At 40.1% G+C, this 19,401-nt stretch overlaps 1 pseudogene; it reads left to right on the top strand.

Moving 5' to 3' along the window:
* Positions 1-8,830: 8,830 nt before the first annotated feature.
* The window catches only part of LOC118616991, a 34,594-nt pseudogene continuing 24,023 nt past the window's right edge, over positions 8,831-19,401 (top strand).

Raw genomic sequence — 19,401 nt, 5'->3', positions numbered from 1 at the left:
CATCCCCAGGCCTATAACTTCTTTGGTGAAAGGTTTTAAGCCAGCCCTGTCCATTGTTCTTATGCATCTAGGTTAATACGCCTTTCAAATGCCAGCCCTAATACCCCTCAAAGGCAAAACCACCCTTAAGAAAGCATGTAATATTGTAACCCAATTTCAAATGTATAAAAGAAGTTACAAAACTGTCATTCTTGAAACATTTGAGATCTTGCTCCCCAGTCTGTCATCAGTTTGGTTCAAATAAGCTCATAAAAATTCTCTACAGGTTTTGTTGTTTCTATGTCAACAGTTCAGACATAAAAAAATGAATTCTGGTCAACATTCAGGTTTAACTTTTGAAATAACTTTCTTTTTCCAGCTGGCTTTTCTTTATCTCCACGGAAGGAGCTTTTGCAATCGCAATGCTCTGATGTCAAGTACTTAGTGCAACAGAAGTTCCTTGGACACTGACCCATGTCTACTTAAGTCCAGTTAAACTTCAAAGTGCATCAGAATGTGGACTGACTGTGTAAGCAATGGGAAGGGAATTTGATATTTATATCATTATTTTATTCATTTATTTATTTATGTTTATTGAGAACTTACTATCAATGTAAGAACATCCAAACCTGTAGAAAATGTTATGAGTTTAATAGAGTTTATTTGAACCAAATAGAGGACATTCCTGGAAGCAAGATTTTGATAGTCTCAGAAAAATGCTTGGCAGTTTTGCAATTTCTTTTATACATTTGGAATTAAGGAGGGAACACAAGGAAGATTACATGAAGGTGGGAGAAAGCAAGGTGGGGATTGGATTATGGGATAGTTAACAAGATTATGTCCTCTCTTGAGGGTGGTTTGCTTCTACTTCATAGGGGTCTCAAAAAGAGGCCTTGTAAAGGTATATTAACCTAGATGCACAACAAAAGAATGGACAGGGCTTGCTTAAGGCAAAGATAAACCTTTTACTAAAGAAGTTACATGCCTGGGATGTGACTACCTACCATGAGCTATCCAGTTAAGAATTTATGATCAGATCACCCTGTGAGGTTACTTTTGGTCACTGGGCTGGTCAGATTTATTATAAAGCTCCTTTTTCATTCACACTACTACATGCTTAACAGAGTGGCACCCAAGGCACAGGACATACAGAATTCTAGACATTGGAGTTCTTGCCTTGAGAAGCAATATGGGGAAATAAGCATTCAGACTACAAATACTGTGAATATATATTTGTCATGCATTGGGCTAGATGCAGAGAACACAATGGTGAACAGATAGGCTCCCTGTTTTGATGATGCTTGCAGACTAGCAGACATGTATAAAAATACTATTTATCAGGGCATCGTAACTGTTATTCATGAACAGAGTGTGGTGGAAATGAGAAGAAACACCTTCCTGGGAGCATCTAGAGAGATGACACTTGTCATTTGCTTTATGCAGAAGATAATCTTCCTTGTTTATTTTGTTTTCTTAAGGATTTTCCTCGACTAGTATTATCTTTACTTAAAATAAAGCATGCATGTACTCAGAATTTGACCGAAGGAAATTCCTACCCAAGGAATCTGAGCCACTGATTTTGAATCTTTTCCAAATAAGTCTTTAGAGGTCTAACACCCAACATAGCTCCAAGGCCTGGTAGGGATGATTGGGCCCTAGTCCAGGGTTTCTCATTCTGTAGCACTAAGAGGCGGCCTGAGAATTTTTATTTCTAACAGGCTCCCAGAAATTGCTGATGCTGCTGGTCCAGGAATCACACTTTAAGAAGCACAGTTCAGGGGAACAAATGTACTAACTTCCAAATTTAAAATTATTATGAAAGAATTATAAGGCAGATAATGTCTCTTCTCTGTTTCACAGGAGGAATAAGACATAGGTTATTTATAAAATGCAAAGTTTTAAGTAAGTAGTCAAAACTAAATAAAATAATAAAAAAATTCATGTCCTAAAGACAATGTTCTAATAGCTTGAAATCAGAAACCATCTTCTAACACTGACTGTCAGGATTCAAAATACTTGGAAATTGAGATGCTTTATGATTTGATTTGAAATAACTATTCTTTTTCTCTCCATAAACAAATGTTTCAGAAATTTAGATTAAAAAAAAAAATTCCTCACCACTTCCAAACAAGTAATAAAATGTTCGATTTTGTCATGAGAAGGCAGCCCCGAGGATGTGATGGGATTTGTCATTCCTTGTGAATGGTTCTCTTGGGAAACAAACTTCTTAGAAAGTAGCGTCAATAGTAGCAAACAGGCAATCTGCTGATGCCAACAACCGAAGGACTGGGCACCATGAGTTTACTGAGATGTCAACTAAGAGGTTTAAAAAAGAAAACCAAAATAAAAATAGAGAAAAATCTTTATTTCTAGATCAGTCTACCTGCAGCCTGAAAACTCAGTGTGCCTAATATCAAGAGCACTACACTGATAGACTGGGTTATTAAAAGAAACATAATAACCACATCAAGAAAGGTATCTATGCTGTATTATGTTCCTCCTGCTGCTATACTTTGTTATAGCAAATTATAATTTATTGGCTTAAAACAAGACACATTTCTTTTCTTTACAGTTCTGGAGGTAGGGGTCTAAAATCGAGATCTCCGCAAGGTTGCATTCCTCTGGCGGCTCTAGGAGAGATCAGTTTCCATGCCTTTCCCAGCCCTAGAGGCCACCCCCCTCCTGGGCTCATGGCCCTTTCTCCATCTTCAAGGCTAGCAGCTTAGCATCTTCAAATCTCTGTCTCTGCCTGCTTCCCTCCTTACTTATTCTTTTCTGACTCCGACCCTCTGGCCCTCCTCTGATAAGGACCCTGTGATACATTGTTTGAACCCACCTGGATAATACAGGATAATGTCCCCATTTCAAAGTCCTTAACTTCATCATATCTGTGACATTTCTTACGCCATGTAATGTATAACACATTCAGAGTTTCTAGGAATTAGAATGTGGGCATCTTTGTTGGGATGAGGCATTATTTCTCTTACTACATATGCCATTTATTTTGTTCTGGACAAAAAAAAACCACTTGGAGTAGTGTTTTCGATCCTGAGCATCACAGTTTCAGGAGGAGACCGATAAATAGTGTTATAGAAGAAAATGACCACCAATTATTCATTCACTTAAACATTTGTGAAGTGCTCACCTTGTGCCTGGCACTAGGCAAGGGGAACTCTGGGGGTACAGATAGAACTCTGTAGGATGTAGTGCTGATGAGCCAGGACTCTGGAGTCTGGTCACCTGGTTCTGCATCCTGGCCTCATCATTTATTGAGCAAATCGCTTCATCTCTCTGTGCTTCAATTTTGTCACCTATGAAATGAGATGAAATTATAACTGCTCCAGAGGGTTCACTTTCTTTCTAAGGCAGAATCAACAGGGTTCTTGTGAAGATTCAATGAGACTCTTGATGAAGCCCTTGGCACACTGACTGGCACGGCGAGTTCAGTAACTGTTGGCACCGAGGAGGCCGGTAGGGGACTGCAAACAGAGCGCGCAGTGCGCAGCGGCCACGGGGAAGCTGGGAAGTCTCTCCAGAGCCAGGGCTTGAACATTGAGTTTCTTGTAGTTAGTTGAGGAAAAACGAGGGCTGTGCAGTGAGAAGACCCAGCGAAGGATTTGGAAACCACGAGGAACGGCGAGGAGGCCGGGAAATGTAGCAGCAAGAAAAAAGCTTAGGAACTACGTGAGCGCTGAATTTAAACACTGTGCTTGGGCATCTGACAACTAAACCTGAAATTAGACTTATTGCACTTTTACCCAGAAAAATATCCAAGCCCAAGAGAAAGTGACAAGAAAGACATTCATCTCGACATTTGAAATGAACTTGTGAGTAATAAGAATTTCATTAATGTTTTTTGAGGATGCTATAATTTCTCTGTGCAGCACCACCTGTCAAAACACACTGCTTTTTCTTTTTTTGTTTTTTATCCTCACCCGAGGACATTAGAGAGAGAAACATCGACGTGAAAAGGACACATCAATCGAGAGGGGCCGGGGACAAACCACAACCGAGGTACGTGCCCTAAGCGGGAACTGAACCCGGGTCTCTCTGAACAACGGGCCAACGCTCTAACCGCTGAACCAAACCAGCCAGGGCCACACTGCTTTCTTTATGGGATGGTCTATCTTGCATCCATGTTGCCCTTGACCCTTATCAATAGAAACCTAAGTAGTTTCAGGAACTTTAAGGGAGGCTGAGCTTTTCCCCGGGGCCCAGGGTTGTAGCTCAGGATTACTTTGATAACCACTGCCTTTGTCGCTGACTATGTCAGAGTGGATAGCCACAGAGTTCTTGTCAATGAGATAGGAGAGGACGGCCTTGGGAAACATTTCCTGATCTCCTCCAGGGAAAAAGGAGGAAAGAGAGGGCTCTCTCTTCCCCTCTTCAAGCTGAAGCACTGTGGTATGAAGATGAGATGCCTGGTAGTGTAGCATTCATCTTGAAATGGTAGAAGACGCATCTCAGGGCAACACCAACATCTGAAGAAGACAGAGTAAATAAAGAGAAAGAGTCTAGTTCCTTGATGAGGAGGATGAGCTGCTAAATCATCCAACCCTGAATCATCTTAAAGTATGTCAATTATTAATATGGAATATATTCAAATACACTCCGTGTTGAAGTCAGTCACATTTTTTCCTTCTAAAACCCAAAGAGCATCCTGCATATGTAGCCAGCAGCATAGAACCTTGAAGGTGCAGGCTTTCGTCAGAGAGTAACCATGGATTCTTTATGGTCTTATCCAAATACTGGTTTTGAGAACTAATTTTGAGTGAAAATTACTGACAACACATTTTTTTTTAAAATCCTCACCTGAGGATATATTTTACATTTATTATCAGACAGAGTGGGAAGAGAGAGAGAGAGAGAGAGAGAGAGAGAGAGAGAGAGAGAGAGAGAGATATGAGAGAGAGAGATGAGAGAGAGAGACATCAATTGGCTGCCGCTCAAATGACCCCAACCGGGGCTGGGGACAAACCACAATTGAGGTACGTGCCCTTAGCTGTAATAGAACCTGTGACTTCTTGCCCCACAGGCCGACATTCTAACCACTGAGTCAAATTGGCCATGGCTGTTAGACACATTTTTTTGGTTCATTTTTTTCTTCTATTTATCTTCAATTTTTTCTTTTGGATCAAACCATGTCATTAAAAGACTTTGTACTTATCTAGCCATCACAACACCACAAAGTATCTAGAAATGGAGTAAGTTGTCTGTATTAACTGTATAACTACCTTTCAGAATTAATTCCTGCATGAGTAAAAGGTTAACTTTGTAATTCCTAAAATTTCAACAATTCTATGATATCAAAATTTATTAGTACTAAACTCACTGCATATTGATTTGTTTGCTACTGCAAAAATTCAATCAAGAGATAGGAAAATGTATCAACAGCAACACCAAATTAATGGAGGCTACAGCAAAGGATAATTTAACAAATGTTCTTCCCATGTATGGAACAGAGCACTCTCCCTCTGATTTCTGCTAAACATCCTTTATGGACCACGTATTCCTAAGGACTCTTGCAATCTCCTTAACCTTCTCATTTCTCCATTTCCTCTTCTGTCCCTTCCATCTCATCCTCATTTTGAAGGAAGATGAGTTGTAACAGTTTGCTGGCCCAGTTTAGGTTCTGGAGAGGGACAGCTCCTCAGAGGCGATGTCGACATGCTGTTCTCTTCTCACATTGCTTCTCTCTAAAGATTTCACGGGATCTGTGTGCTTAGTCACATCTGAACTGAGTAGTTTCATTCTGAGCCACATCCTTGCCCGGGCTTATTGAGAATATCCAAAGACAATACATTTTTAAGAATCCTTTAACCACTGGGAAGAGCAAGAAAATTTGATCTGTCAGCCCCAAGTCTAGGGAGGTATGTCAAATCCGACTCTAACTACAAAGTCTGAGACCATGGAAAAAGACGAGGCGCTCCTGTTTCCCTCAGGCCCTCTTCCAGGGAGAGGGTGATGGTCAGAAGTCTGCAGGGTGCTTCAGTCATCTTCACGGACTTTGCAGGACTAAGCTGTACAAACTATATTCTCTTATGTTTTTATATTCTTTTTAAAAATTTTATTTTTCAACCACAGTTTCACATTCAATATTATTTTGTATTAGTTTCAGGTGTACAGCACAGCAATTAGACAATCATATACTTTGCAAAGTGGTCCCCCTGATGTTTCAAGTACCCACCTGGCATCGTACATAGTTATTATAGTATTATTGACTAATTCCCTATGCTATATTTTACATCCCCATGAGTATTTGTAACTACTAATCTGTATTTCTCAATCCCTTCACCTTTTCACCCAGTCCCCTAACCCCTTTATATTCTTGATGCTCTGACATTTGGGGGTCTTCCTGACTGGTGTGGTATCGTGATTTATAATAAGAAATATATATATTTGGTCTTTGTCCCCATTTCTGGCACAGAGCTACCAAAACCCTTGGAATTTCCTAAGCGATGAGAGTGACAAAGGTGTCTTTTGTTATATCATGAGGTAGGTTTGAAGGTTAGTTACCAGGGGAACTAACCCTGTGATTACAGGGTTGGGAATTTCAGCACCACTCCGAGACCACTGGGGAGTGGAGAGAGGCTAGAGATTGAGTTCAATTACCAATGTCCAATGATTTCATCAATCACACGTATGTGAGGAAGCCACCATAAAATCCCAAAAGAATGAGATTTGTAGAGCTTCCAGCTTGGGGAACATGTGGACATTTGGGGAGAAGGCATGGTAGTTCCGAGTCCTTCCCTACCTTACCCTATGCATCTCTGCCATCTACTGGTTCCTGAACCATATCCTGTTATAATAAACCAGTAATCTAGTAGGTGAAATGTTTCTCTGAGTTCTGTGAGCTGTTCTTGCAAATCAGTCAAACCCAATGAGGGGATCGTTGGGCCCTGCAATCTATAGCCAGTAGGTCACAAGTACAGATGACAACCTGACCTCCGATTGGTGACCAAAGTGGGATGGGTGAGGGAGTCGTGTAGGATCGAGGTCTTAACCTGTGGGGTCTGATGCTACCTCCTCTTTTTTTGTGTTGTTGTTTTTTTTAAACCTCCTCAAGATGGGACTGGCGAGTAATACCTGCCCAATTTATTTTCAAAATGTTTTAGAAAGCAAAGATATCAATAAATATATACTAGTGCCAGGTTAAAACCTTTGAGACTCAAAGCCCCTGAATGCTATGGAGCCCATTCCCAATATGTAATTCTATATAAAATAATACTAGGCCATAATATAAGTAGAAGGGAGATCAGCAAGATGCTGATTTTTTTTTTTTTCACATGACCTCTGAGGCAGGATAGTAAGAAGCTAGGAAAATTCCTGGGCAAGTGGAATAGGGAAACTAAGTCAAAATAATTAAACAAGGGTAACAATTTACAGCCAGCTAGTGAATCGGAAGACCATATCTTCCCTAACCAAGGATACTTGAAAAAAAATAATTTATACCTCTCCTCCCTAACCAGAGAATAAATAGCTTAAATCACCCAGGTCAGGGAGATAGAGGACAAAGACCCAGTTAATACATTTGTACCAGCCAAAACCAAGTCGGGGAACAAATAACAAAAACCCCATTAAAGTCAAACAGACCCAAGATAAAAGAAAAGCAGTAAAGCTGATGAAAGAATAATCCCAAACTCCCCTCTATGCTCATTTTGATGCATCAGCATATTAAAAATACACCTGAAAAGCTGACTAATATTCTGCTGAAACCCTCCCCTAAGATTCTCCTTCAAAGAAGAGAGATAAAAATCCACAAGGCAAAGGATACCAGCGCAGACTTGTTCTGGAGCATACCCATGCCTGTTCTTGGGAATGCACTTTTTGCTTTCTTTCTCCTAAATCCTAAGGGTCCCCGTGAGGCTTGCAAGCAGGGGAGCAGCAGGCATCGGCAGCTCATTCTGGGCTAACCCCCTAACCCTGTCTCCAAGGCCCCCTTTTCTCCGACTTTCCAGTGAGCTAAAAGCAGCTCCACCTCAGTTCACTTTTGTCACCGTGACTTTCTGAAAATATATTTTTATTGATATTTACAGAGAGAGGAAGAATAGGGAGAGAGAGAAACATCAATGTGAGAGCAAAACATTGATAGGCTACTTCCTGCATCCCCCCACCTGGATCCAGCCTGTAACACGGGCATGTGCCCTGGCAGAGAATCGAACCAGCAATCCCCAGGTGCACCAACCCTCAGGTGCACGGGATGATGCCCCACCAGCTGGACCACATAGGCCAGGGCTGTCACTGTGACTTGTACTTCCCAGGGAGCTGACAGCAGCCCTGCCTTGGTGCACTTCTTCCCTATAACATTCTAGAGCCAAAGCAGAGCATCACCTAGGCTAGGGATGCTCAACCTTCTTAACGCTGCGACCCTTTAATACAGTTCCTCATGTTGTGGTGCCCCCCAACCATAAAATTATTTTTGTTGCTACTTCATAACGGTAATTTTGCTACTGTTATTAATTGTAATTTAAATATCTGAAACGCAGGATGTATTTTCATTGTTACAAATTGAACAGAATTAAACCATAGTGATTAATCACAAAAACAATATATAACTATATATTGTAAAACATTTATTTCTAATTATAAATAAATAAAATTTTGTCTTAAAGCATGATGTAGCATGGGTAACAGTCTTCATATAACAACAGTAAACTACATTGCTACATTTTGCAACAGTATGCATAAAAAGCCAACGTTAGTGTGAGGTTGGGACTGCTTCTTTCTCACCAGATCAGAAATTCTCAGGCCAGTCTTTGCAAGAGCACAACGAGGATCATCTTCCACAACAAGTCTACTTCTGTATTTAGACTTGATAACCAACAAGCTGGGAATTCTGTTTCACAAAGACATGTTGTTGGAAATGGAGGAAGAAGGCACAAGAGTCTCAGAACGAACAGGATGTGACTGCAAACACTTGGTCCAGAATTTTGTAACTGGCATTGTAGAGAGATCAGTTCTTGCTGCATCGCTGTTAATAAGTTCAATAAACTCCTCTTGTGCTGTCTCAGGAACATCTTCAACTCTGACTGTGAATGGGCTTCTGGCATTGCAAATAGGGTGTCAGGTAGATTTGGAAAGTATGATGAAATTTGATCTGCAAGCATGTACAAGTGTTCTTTCACAGAAATTATCATCGTAATCCTTTTGTCTGGTTCAATGTCATGTTCCACAAAGAAAGCAGATAAGGTAGGCAACATGTAAATTTTATTTTCATCCAATTGTTTTTTGTTTTGTTTTGTTTTGTTTTGTTTTACCAAAGCTGAAGTTTCATTTGGAATGATCGGATCTTTTCAGACAAATTGAGGCATGCTGCATTTGGTCCTTGCAGTGATAAATTTAACTCATTCAAGATGGCAAAGATGTCAACCAAGGAAGCTATTTTCTGCAGTTTATTTTTATTGCTGAAAAGTGCTTCAAACTGCAGTCTTGATTTCTGATTAAACAACATTTTGAGTTCATCATGAAGCTCAAAAACACATTTTACAACTTTTCCTGTCGACAACCATCTCACTTCAGTGTGAAATAGCAGAGCATTGCTCAGCGCATCCAACTCGTTGCACAGTTGCGAAAACAGTCGACTGTTTAAAGTGATCGCCTTTAGCCCTGGCCGGTTTGGCTCAGCGGTTAGAGCGTCCGCCTGCGGTCCGGAGAGACCCGGGTTCGGTTCCCGCTAAGGGCATGTACCTCGGTTGCAGTTTGTCCCCGGCCCTGGTTGGTCGTGCGGGTGGCAGCCACTCGATGTGTCCCTTCACATCGATGTTTCCCTCTCTCTCTCTTCCTCTCTCTCCCTCCCACTCTATCTGTACAAAAAAATGGAAAAATGTCCTCGGGTGAGGATAAAAAAAAAATAAAAAAATAAAAAAAATAAAGTGATCGCCTTTAGAAAATTGACAGAACTTATGACACTTTTGGTTACTTCTTGTAATTCTTGTGGCAGTGTCTTCATTGCTAATATTTGCCAATGAATCATACAGTAAGTTTCGACGACTTTTGGTGACTCATTCAGTACCAAACATTGAAATCCAGATCAACATCCTACCATAGCTGGAGAACCATCTGTGCAAACACCACAAACCTTTTCTCAAGAGAGTTTATGCTCTTTCAGAAATGAACCAACTGTGTCAAATACATCATGTACAGTAGTTGTCCTTTCAAGAGGTTTGCAAAGAAGAAACTCATCTTTAAAATCGCCATGATTAATATACCTCATGTAAATCAGTAACTGTGAACAGTTTGAAACATCTGTAGATTCATCAAACTGGATGCTAAATATTGGTAGTGGAGCAGATTTAATTTCCTAGATTACCTGATCAAGAATATCAACAGACATGTCACCTATTCTTCTGTGGACAGTGTCGTTAGATAAGGGAATTGCACTCAATTTCATAACAAATTCATCTCTGATCATAACTCGAACTAAGTCTTTGGCCACCGGCAACAGTAAATCCTCAGCAATGGTGTGAGGTTTCATAGCTCTGGCGATTCTGAGTGCCACCAAATATGAAGCTTCAACGACTGCTATATTTTGTTTGTGGTACTTGCCACCAGTGTCAAGTCTGGCTTTCTTGAGTCCATCAGTTTTGCTTCTAAAATAGTTGGTATCCTTGCTGGCAAAGCTCAGATGCTTGCTATCAAAACAGCATTTTAGTTTGTTTGGCTTCATAGATTGGGATGATAGAACTTCACAACAAATAACACATTGCAGTTTCTCAATTCCTGCTGTAATTATTGAGGTAAAACCATACTGTAAAAAATCCTCACTACATTTTCTTTTCTTAATGTTTTTCTCTACACGATCCATTGTCAAGGGATGTTTTACTAATGAAAATAATATATAACAATAGCTTTAATAATACAAAAGATGATACTTGGCACAGTTTAGTCAATACAGTTCATTAACATTTCCTATGATTTACCCTTCTCTGTGTTGTTTTTTTTACATCTGTTACTATCACAAGAGGGCAGTATTTATATCAACCACAGCTGAATATAAAAAGACAAATCAGCATCCAGATTAAGTTCCCATGGTACAGATTTTTTTTTTTCGCATTAGTTGATGATTTTACAGTACATTATTTTACATTTACCCAGTAAGTATAATTCATAAAGTGTCATTTTACCTCCAATACTGCTGCTTTCAACACAGTAGCTGCTTTCTACACAGTAGCTGCTCTCTACACATGTGTGACTGGTCCACATAAGTACATTATGGCACCAACCCCGTCACATACACCTGTATTAGTACAGGGTGTATGTGATGGGGTTGGTGTGATGTCATCATGCCAGGTACTCACATGTGGGTGTATGTGGGCATCTCTGCATGTGGGCAGACCTACCTGGAGACAGATAGAGGAGCGGTGTCTCAGTTCCTAAGACCATCAGAAATACGTGCTTTCCGATGGTCTTAGGTGACCCCTGTGAAAGGATTGTTTGACCCCCCAAAGGGGTCACGACCCACAGGTTGCGAACTGCTGGCCTAGGCTCTCCCTTGTTGGTTCTCCTACCCTAAGTCCTTCCTTTGTTTCACTGTCCCAGCTGTTTTTTTTAAATCCTTACCCAAGGACATTTTTGCATTCATCTTTAGACAGAGCGAGAGGGAGAGAGGGAGGAAGAGAGAGAGAGAAAAACATCAATGCGAGAGAGACTCTCTCTCTGGTTGACACACACACAACCCCAACCGGGGCCAGGAACAAACTGCAACCAAGGTACATGCCCTTAGTGGGAACCGAACCGGGGTCTCTCTGGTCCGTGGGCCAACCCTCTAACTGCTGAGCCAAACCAGCCAGGGCTGTCCCAGCTTTAATACACATACTCTCAAAATCACCTGGACTCGTATTATGAAGTCTTTCCTGCATGAAGTCAAGAACCCACACACTACAGGCCAGCCTGAGGGAGACCCACTTCGGGCCCAGTCCCTGTCCGGTGACACTTCTGTAGTTTGAAAACATAATATATATATACATGTTTGTTGCCTCTGTTTTTCTCGTGCCCTCGGAATGCACGTAATCTGCCTTTGGATAATTCAGTTCCAACTGAGCACCTACTGTGTGAAGCTGTGTGCTTCAGGCTGGATGATGCAGTAGGGTGACATAGTGGTGAATGAGTGCTGGGCTTATTGATTAAGTCATCAGAAAAGGATTCTCTGAGGAGGGACCTTTCAAATTAAGTACCATAAGGAGAACCAAGCTATGCAAAGATGAGTGAAAGGAGCAATCGGTGTAACTACAAAACCAGCTCAAACTGGTCCTGTCCTGTTTCTAACAAGATACTCAGCCACTTTTTAGATATAACGGACCACAGCTGCAAGACATGCGGCTGAAACATGAGCAGAGGAGAGAATTTTTACTTCCGGCCACACCCAGATGGAAGTCTCACCCCACTTCCTCGACAGAACCAAAGGACCAGGACAAGACCAGAACTTGAACACTGGGACCCTTTCTGAAGCAAAGGGTCCATGTTCAAGATCTGGTGCAGAAGCACCATACCATATCTTATAAATATCCAAATTTCAAAGCTCTCCAATTAAAACCTGACAGTCAGCATTTTCACATACCAACGTGTTGCCTGTAACCCCTTAAACTCATCCCTAACCCCTTAAACTCACCCCAAACTTTGGATGGGAGAGACAGATTTGAGCAGCATCTCTTGTCCCCTCACTGGCGACCCACAAATAATAAAGGCTCTTTCTTTTATTTTTGTAATCGTCACCAGAGGATATTTTTCCATTTATCTTCAGATAAAGTGGGAAGGAGAGAGGGAGAGAGAAACATTGACGTGAGAGGGTCACATCGACTGGTTGCCTCCTGCATGACACCAGGAAGAGGAAGTCAAAAAGAATCAGGATCCTGGACATCAAGCAGCTCCCCAGCTAGTCAGGGAGTTGGACAGAAAACCAGCTAGTGGATTCCTGCTGCACCAGCCTGAGAGCTGTCCTGAGAACCCATGGAAAAGGTAATTAATCAGAACTGAGGTTTGGTTAAGGGCTGTGTCAAGCACAGTATAGAAAAATGTAGAGTAGCACTGTGAAGATTTCAATCCTGCCTTCAGATCGCTGGGCTCCCCTCCACACTCACTCAGGGTCTCTGAGTGGGCTGCCCGGAAACCTGTGTGTTTAACAAGCGCTGTACTGATGGGAAGGCATTTTGGAATCTTCTGGTTTAGAGAAGAGGCCTTGGAGTCGGCAAGATGACTCGAACACATGGCTTAAGCTCACTTGCCTCCTCTGTCAAAGGAGGGTTATAACAAGTCTTCCTCGTTGGGTAACTACAAGGATTAAATGAGACACTTTGTAAAGTGTCGTCTATTATGGCTATTGTAAGAAAAGTACAGCGTTAATCATAACTGAGTAAAGAACCGACCGAGCGTCCCAGCGCTCACCTGATGTGCCTCCGACTCTCACCTTACAGGGGAATGACAGCGGCGAGGTTGCAGCTGTTGGGATACAAGAGGGAGACTGGAAAAGCAGCCGTCCAGCCTGGGCGGAGGCCCGTTTCGATGGGAGAAAGAACAGTGAACAGCCGGGAAGGGGTCGAAGGATTGTAGGAAACAGCTGGCTCTGCCTCTCCATTGTTTTCTTTTCTGTTTTTGACCTTCCTCTTCACACGCAAATCGCTCCATGTCATCCCCTCCCTGAGACTTCAGGATGGTACTTGGCTAAATAGAAAGAAAGACATCTTGTTTAAAGAAGAAAACCCCATATAATATTGAATGGCAAGTGTAGTTGAAAAATACAAAAAAATATTTTTTTAACAGTTGAAAAAAAATAAAACAATTCAGGTGTGAACAATAGGACAGACGGAGCCACATTAAAACGGAGCCGAAGCTGCCAGGCCAGAGGAGCTGCCCTGCCCGTCGTATACTTCAAACATTAGAATGTTTAAAACAAAGTACAATAACCTTTGGACTGGGCCTAAACAACCTTATTTCTCAAGAACTGTTGGCAAAGATAGCAAAAACAGTTTAGAACGAACATCACTATGCTATCTGCACCAATAGAACTGTCTTCCTTCTAATGATGTAACTGTTTCCATTCCCATAAATACCCATTGCCTTTGTCTCCTAGTCGGAACATTAGTTGGCCTTCTGCCTGAACTACAGATTTCTGAATAGTTATTCTTTGATCCCAAACAAATGCTTGTGTGCCTGTCACTTTGAAAAGCTCTTTTATTTTTAAATTAGCACAGACAAGTTATTTTGACGTAGAGAGATCAGGACAGGGAAATAATGAATCAATTCAAACCCCTCCAACAGTACACGCAGCCTGAAAATTGCTGCTGGCGACTGACAATCTCATCTCCTTCCAGCTGGTTTGACAAACCTTGAGGGGGGAGGAGGCAGCGTATCAACACCCCCCACCTCTTCCTGCCCTTACTTGCAGTCATGTATCACATCATGTCAAGGACTGATGGTCTCATAAAATTATACTGAAGCGAAAAAGTTCCAGTCACCTAGCGACGTGGAAGGCACCTTCGTAAAGTCATAGCATAACACACTTGTGCTGATGTTGGTATAAACAAATCTACTGTGCTACCAGTCTTATAAAAAATGTATAGCACATATAATGATGTACAGTTCATAATACTTGATGATGATGATGATAAACGGTTTATGTGTTTCCTGTACTTTACATTTTATTATTACTTCAGAGTGTACTCTTTTCTACTTATAAAAAGAAAGCATGCTGTAAAACCGTCTTCTGTCTCATAGCAAGCAGCTCATACATCTGGTGTTCCCTGGGTCTCCTCCTTGCATCATTTTCTCTTGTGCTTGATTTAATCTTATGCTTTTGTAGCCTAAGAGCAATAGGCTATACTGAATGCCTAGGTGTATAATAGCCTATTCCTTTGGGGGGATGATTTATTTTAAGCTCTACCTTCCTCTTATAGTTCTGGTAGTTACAAATTGGTTCTCAATATTGAAGTGAGAAGGGGAATAGATTTTTGGGGTCATGATACACTGGGGTGAGCGTTATTCACCAAGTGGATGAGACTGGTTGGGAGCGGGGTGACAGAAGAGGACAAGAACGAGATGGGTGAGTCATTAAAGAAAATGGCGAACTGACTGGTGGCCCATGAGAATGGGAAGTCAGTGAAGGGAGATGAAGGCCGACTATTGATTTCCCAGAATACTGTGGACCAAGAATAACAAGTAGAGAATTTGGAGGTTCTTGACAATGTAATACCTTGAAAGGGTTTGAGTAAAGAAAATGGCTTTATTGTTAATCCTGACCTAAAGGTATTTTTCCAATGAATTTTAGAGAAAGTAGAAAGAAAGGAGGGGGGGGATGGGAGAGAGTGAGAGGGAGAGAGAGAAACATTGATGTGAGAGATAAACATCGATTGGTTGCCTCCCTCACAGTCCTGACTGGGGCCAGGGATCAAACCTCCAACCCAGGTAGGTGCCCTTAACTGGGAAGCGAACCCTTGACCGTTAAGTCCGCAGGCTGATACTCTAACCACTGAGCCAAACCAGCCAGGGCTGATCTATATTTTTAATAACTTTATAAATTGTCCTTTAACCTTTGCTCATCAGGGGAAGGTTACATAGTTTGAAGATATAAAATAGTCTCGATAAAGACTTCAGAAACTCAATATGAGGCTCTTCCCAGGGAGGGATATGTATTCAAAAGCTCAGAATAGAACCAGATTTTATTTAGACACTGACTTATGTGTTGACTTTACCAATGAAAGCAAATTGCAAAGATCAGATTGCAGCACAGATGTGGAACTCTTCAAGTTATTTTAGGTTTTGTAATTTTAATTTATTAAGAAAGAAACATTGAAGTGAGGTGGATCTCTTTTTCTACTTTTATTCAACCATTTAAATAAAAAAATTTAAAGATTAAAGTATCACTTTCTACGTTTATGTGTGCTTATTAAAATACAAATTTTTGTCCAGTGATTTGGACCAAAACAATAAACAAGAAATGCAATTTGTCTATATACTTGTCTAAAGATAATGAAAACCCTATTTACACTAACCACTTTATTCCTAACACAGATGAACAGAGAAATTGTATTCTCCTTTTCATGTGGCTGCTGTGTTGTGGATTTCTTGACTTGTAGAATATTAAAATCAAAAGGTCCCAGTTTGAGCCTCTAGCAACCCATGTGATATTAGATAACTCACTATCTAAATATCAGTTTTCTTACATACAAAATAGAGCTATGACATGTGCTTGATAGAACCACTTACTTTCTAATACTTACTGGGTCCATGGTAAGGAATAGTATTCGTGGGAATTGGGAGCACACTGAATTCATATTCAAGGTTTAACACCTATTTGTCATGTGACCTTGGAAAACTCTGAGGAAAGACTTTACTTTTCTGAGCTTTAGTTTTTCCATTTACAAAATGGTGATGTGAAAGCCTACCTTTATTAGGCTGTTGTGAAAATTAAATCAGATGATAAGTAGAAAGAGCTTAGGAAAGTGCCTACTACATGTGTGTGTGTGTATTTATGAGTGTATGACATATGCATGTAACATATATACAGAATATAGGTGATATATGATATGCATACATGATACCTGTAACCTGCATATAATATATATTATATACATATATAATGGTGTGTATATATAACATACATGATATATGTAAATATAAAATTGGGACTAAAAGACCCCTGAATATGTTATAACACAAGAGTTTGATTGGTTGTTTTAGATTCCACAGGCAACCCCTCTTTAAAGTGAGTCAAGTTTTGGTGTAGTAACAAAGAATAATATCCTTAGTTATCTGAAAGATTATTAAAATACCCCCTCTGTTTCAACTACTCATCTGTGTGAGGCTAGAGTTTCCTCATTTGTTTCAACCAAAACAGTATACAGCAACAGATTGGAGGCACGTGCAGAAATGAGAACCCAGTTGTCTGTTACATTAAACATGAGATTCACAAAAATGCAAACAGTGTCACTCTTCTCACATTCTTGCTTGGTTGTTTTGGGAAGGATTGTTCAGGGGTTCTGAATGAGTCACACCAAGATGTGCCTCGTCCTGGCTGGTTTTGCTCAGTGGTTAGAGCATCGGCCTGCGGTCCGGAGAGACCCGGGTTCGGTTCCCGCTCAGGGCATGTACCTCGGTTGCAGTTTGTCCCCGGCCCTGGTTGGTTGTGCGGGTGGCAGCCACTCGATGTGTCCTTTTCACGTCGATGTTTCTCTCTCTCTCTCTCTCTCTTTCTCTCTCTCTCTCTCTCTCTCTCTCTCTCTCTCTCTCTCTCTCCCCCCCCCCCCACCCACTCCATCTGAACAAAAAATGGAAAAATGTCCTCGGGTGAGGATAAAAAAAAAAAAGATGTGCCTCTGTGATATGTGAATAATATTGAGCTAAAGGCAACCAAGACCTTGAAAGAGCAAGAGAAGCTTCAGCCCCTCCACTACCCTCTTAACTACCTATAAAATTTTGAATTAGGGGCCTTGCCCATAATAAAAGATAACCAGAGATAAACTTTTTTGATCTATCTATATGGCAGGGCAAACAGATAAATTACTGAACATCTGCTCTTCTTATCATACTGTAATGACCCTACGAAGCCCCGAGGTGCCTCATCCTTAGCTCAGGATATCATGAATACCTCACTTTTTCTTTCTGTCTTTGAACCTCTCGTGTATGTGGAGTTTATGACTCTCTTATGTATGTGGGGTTCCTGTGCACACATCTATAGTCAAATTTGGTTGTTCTCTCTTGTTAGTCTGTGTCATGTAGAGTCAAGTATTAAACCAGCCAAAGAACAGAGGAAGGTACAGGAAAGTTTTCCTCCACCACAATAGATATTTTTCATAACTTCACATAATAACAACCTGTAACAGGCTTGTTTTTGTTGTTTTAAATAAGTTAATACATAAACATATGTAAATGTTTTCATTTTTCCTCAATTTTCTAATACGGTAAATTTTTAAATCAAATAATGTATTAATTTTAACTTCAATCAGAGTGGTTAATTGGAAAATTTTCATATTCTTTGAAAAAGCCCACTTTTTGAAAGTAACTTTGGAAAAGTTATTTAAACTTTAGAACTTCAGCAAAAACAAAACAAAACAAAACTGAACATTTATCAAATGGTTTCTGAGTTAAACTCGATGTCCTGGAAGCTGTGGAGCTATGCAGGCTATTTTCCATGGACAAGTCAATGCGTGGGAATTCCAGATTTGCTTTCTATAATCTGAAATACCATAAAGGCCTTTGACCTTGAAGACTTCCTGTTAGGAGTGTTCATATCCTTGCCTGTGTCTATGATTAGACTACAGGTGATCATGACTAACCTCAAACTTTCCAAAGCATCCTTTCTTTCTTTATTTTTGGACATTTCATAAATTTGAAATCTTAGAAATACTGTGTAAATGGTAACGAAAAACCATTTGAAACAAGCACCTATAAATATCCTTGTTTTAAAAATCAGGAAGCAAAAGATTATTGCCTAAACTCTGAGGTCACTGAAACTGTTTTTAGAGGGAAATCTAGCAATCTCTGAATACCTGCCACACCCCAGACCCTCTCAGAGAAGAGGTGTTTGTGATTTCTATGTGTGGGGCAATGATATTTTGTTTTAAATTTTATTCAATTTACTTAAACTAAAACAACAAAAAAACAGTTCACCCATTTCTCTCACCCTCCCATCCCCCACCTCTTGCAACCACCAATCTGTTCTCTGTATCTTTGAGTTTGGGTTTTGTTTACATTTCACATTTAAGATAGATTATTTGTATTTGTTGTTCTCTGTTTGACTTATTCCACTTAGTGTAATAACCTACATGTTGTTGCAAATGGCAAGATTTTATTATTATTTTATAGTTGATTATATATATATACATATACATATACATATATAAAATCACAATTTCTTTATCCCTCATCCATCTATGGATGCTTAGTTTGTTTCCATATGTTGCCTATTGTAAATAATACTGCAATGAACATGAAGGTGCATATATATTTTAGAATTTGCATTTTCATTTTCTTTGGATAAATACCCAGAAGTGGATTTACTGGATCATGTAGTAGTTGTCTTTTTAATTCCTTAAGGAATCTCTATACTGTTTCCCATTGTGGTTGCACCAATTTATATTTTCACCAACAGTACACAAGGGTTCTCTTTCCTCCACATCCTTATAACACTTGTTATTTCTTGTCTTTTTAATAGTAGTCATTCTAACAGATGTGAGGTGATATCTCATTGTGGTTTTAATTTGCATTTTCTTAATGATTAGTGATGTTGAGTATCTCTTTGTGTTATCTGTTGGCCATTTGTATGTCTTCTTTGAAAATATGTCTATTTAAATCTTCTGCCCATTTTCTAATCAGATTTTTGTTGTTGTTTGTTGAGTTGTATGAGTTCTTTATATATTTTTGGATATTATCCCCTTATTGTATATATGACTTGAAAATATTTTCTCCCACTCAGTAAGCTGCCTTTTTATT

Source organism: Molossus molossus, unplaced genomic scaffold, assembly GCF_014108415.1.
Source record: "Molossus molossus isolate mMolMol1 unplaced genomic scaffold, mMolMol1.p scaffold_m16_p_5, whole genome shotgun sequence".
In the NCBI taxonomy this organism is placed as follows: Eukaryota; Metazoa; Chordata; class Mammalia; order Chiroptera; family Molossidae; genus Molossus; species Molossus molossus.
This window is presented reverse-complemented; position numbering and strand designations above follow the sequence as displayed.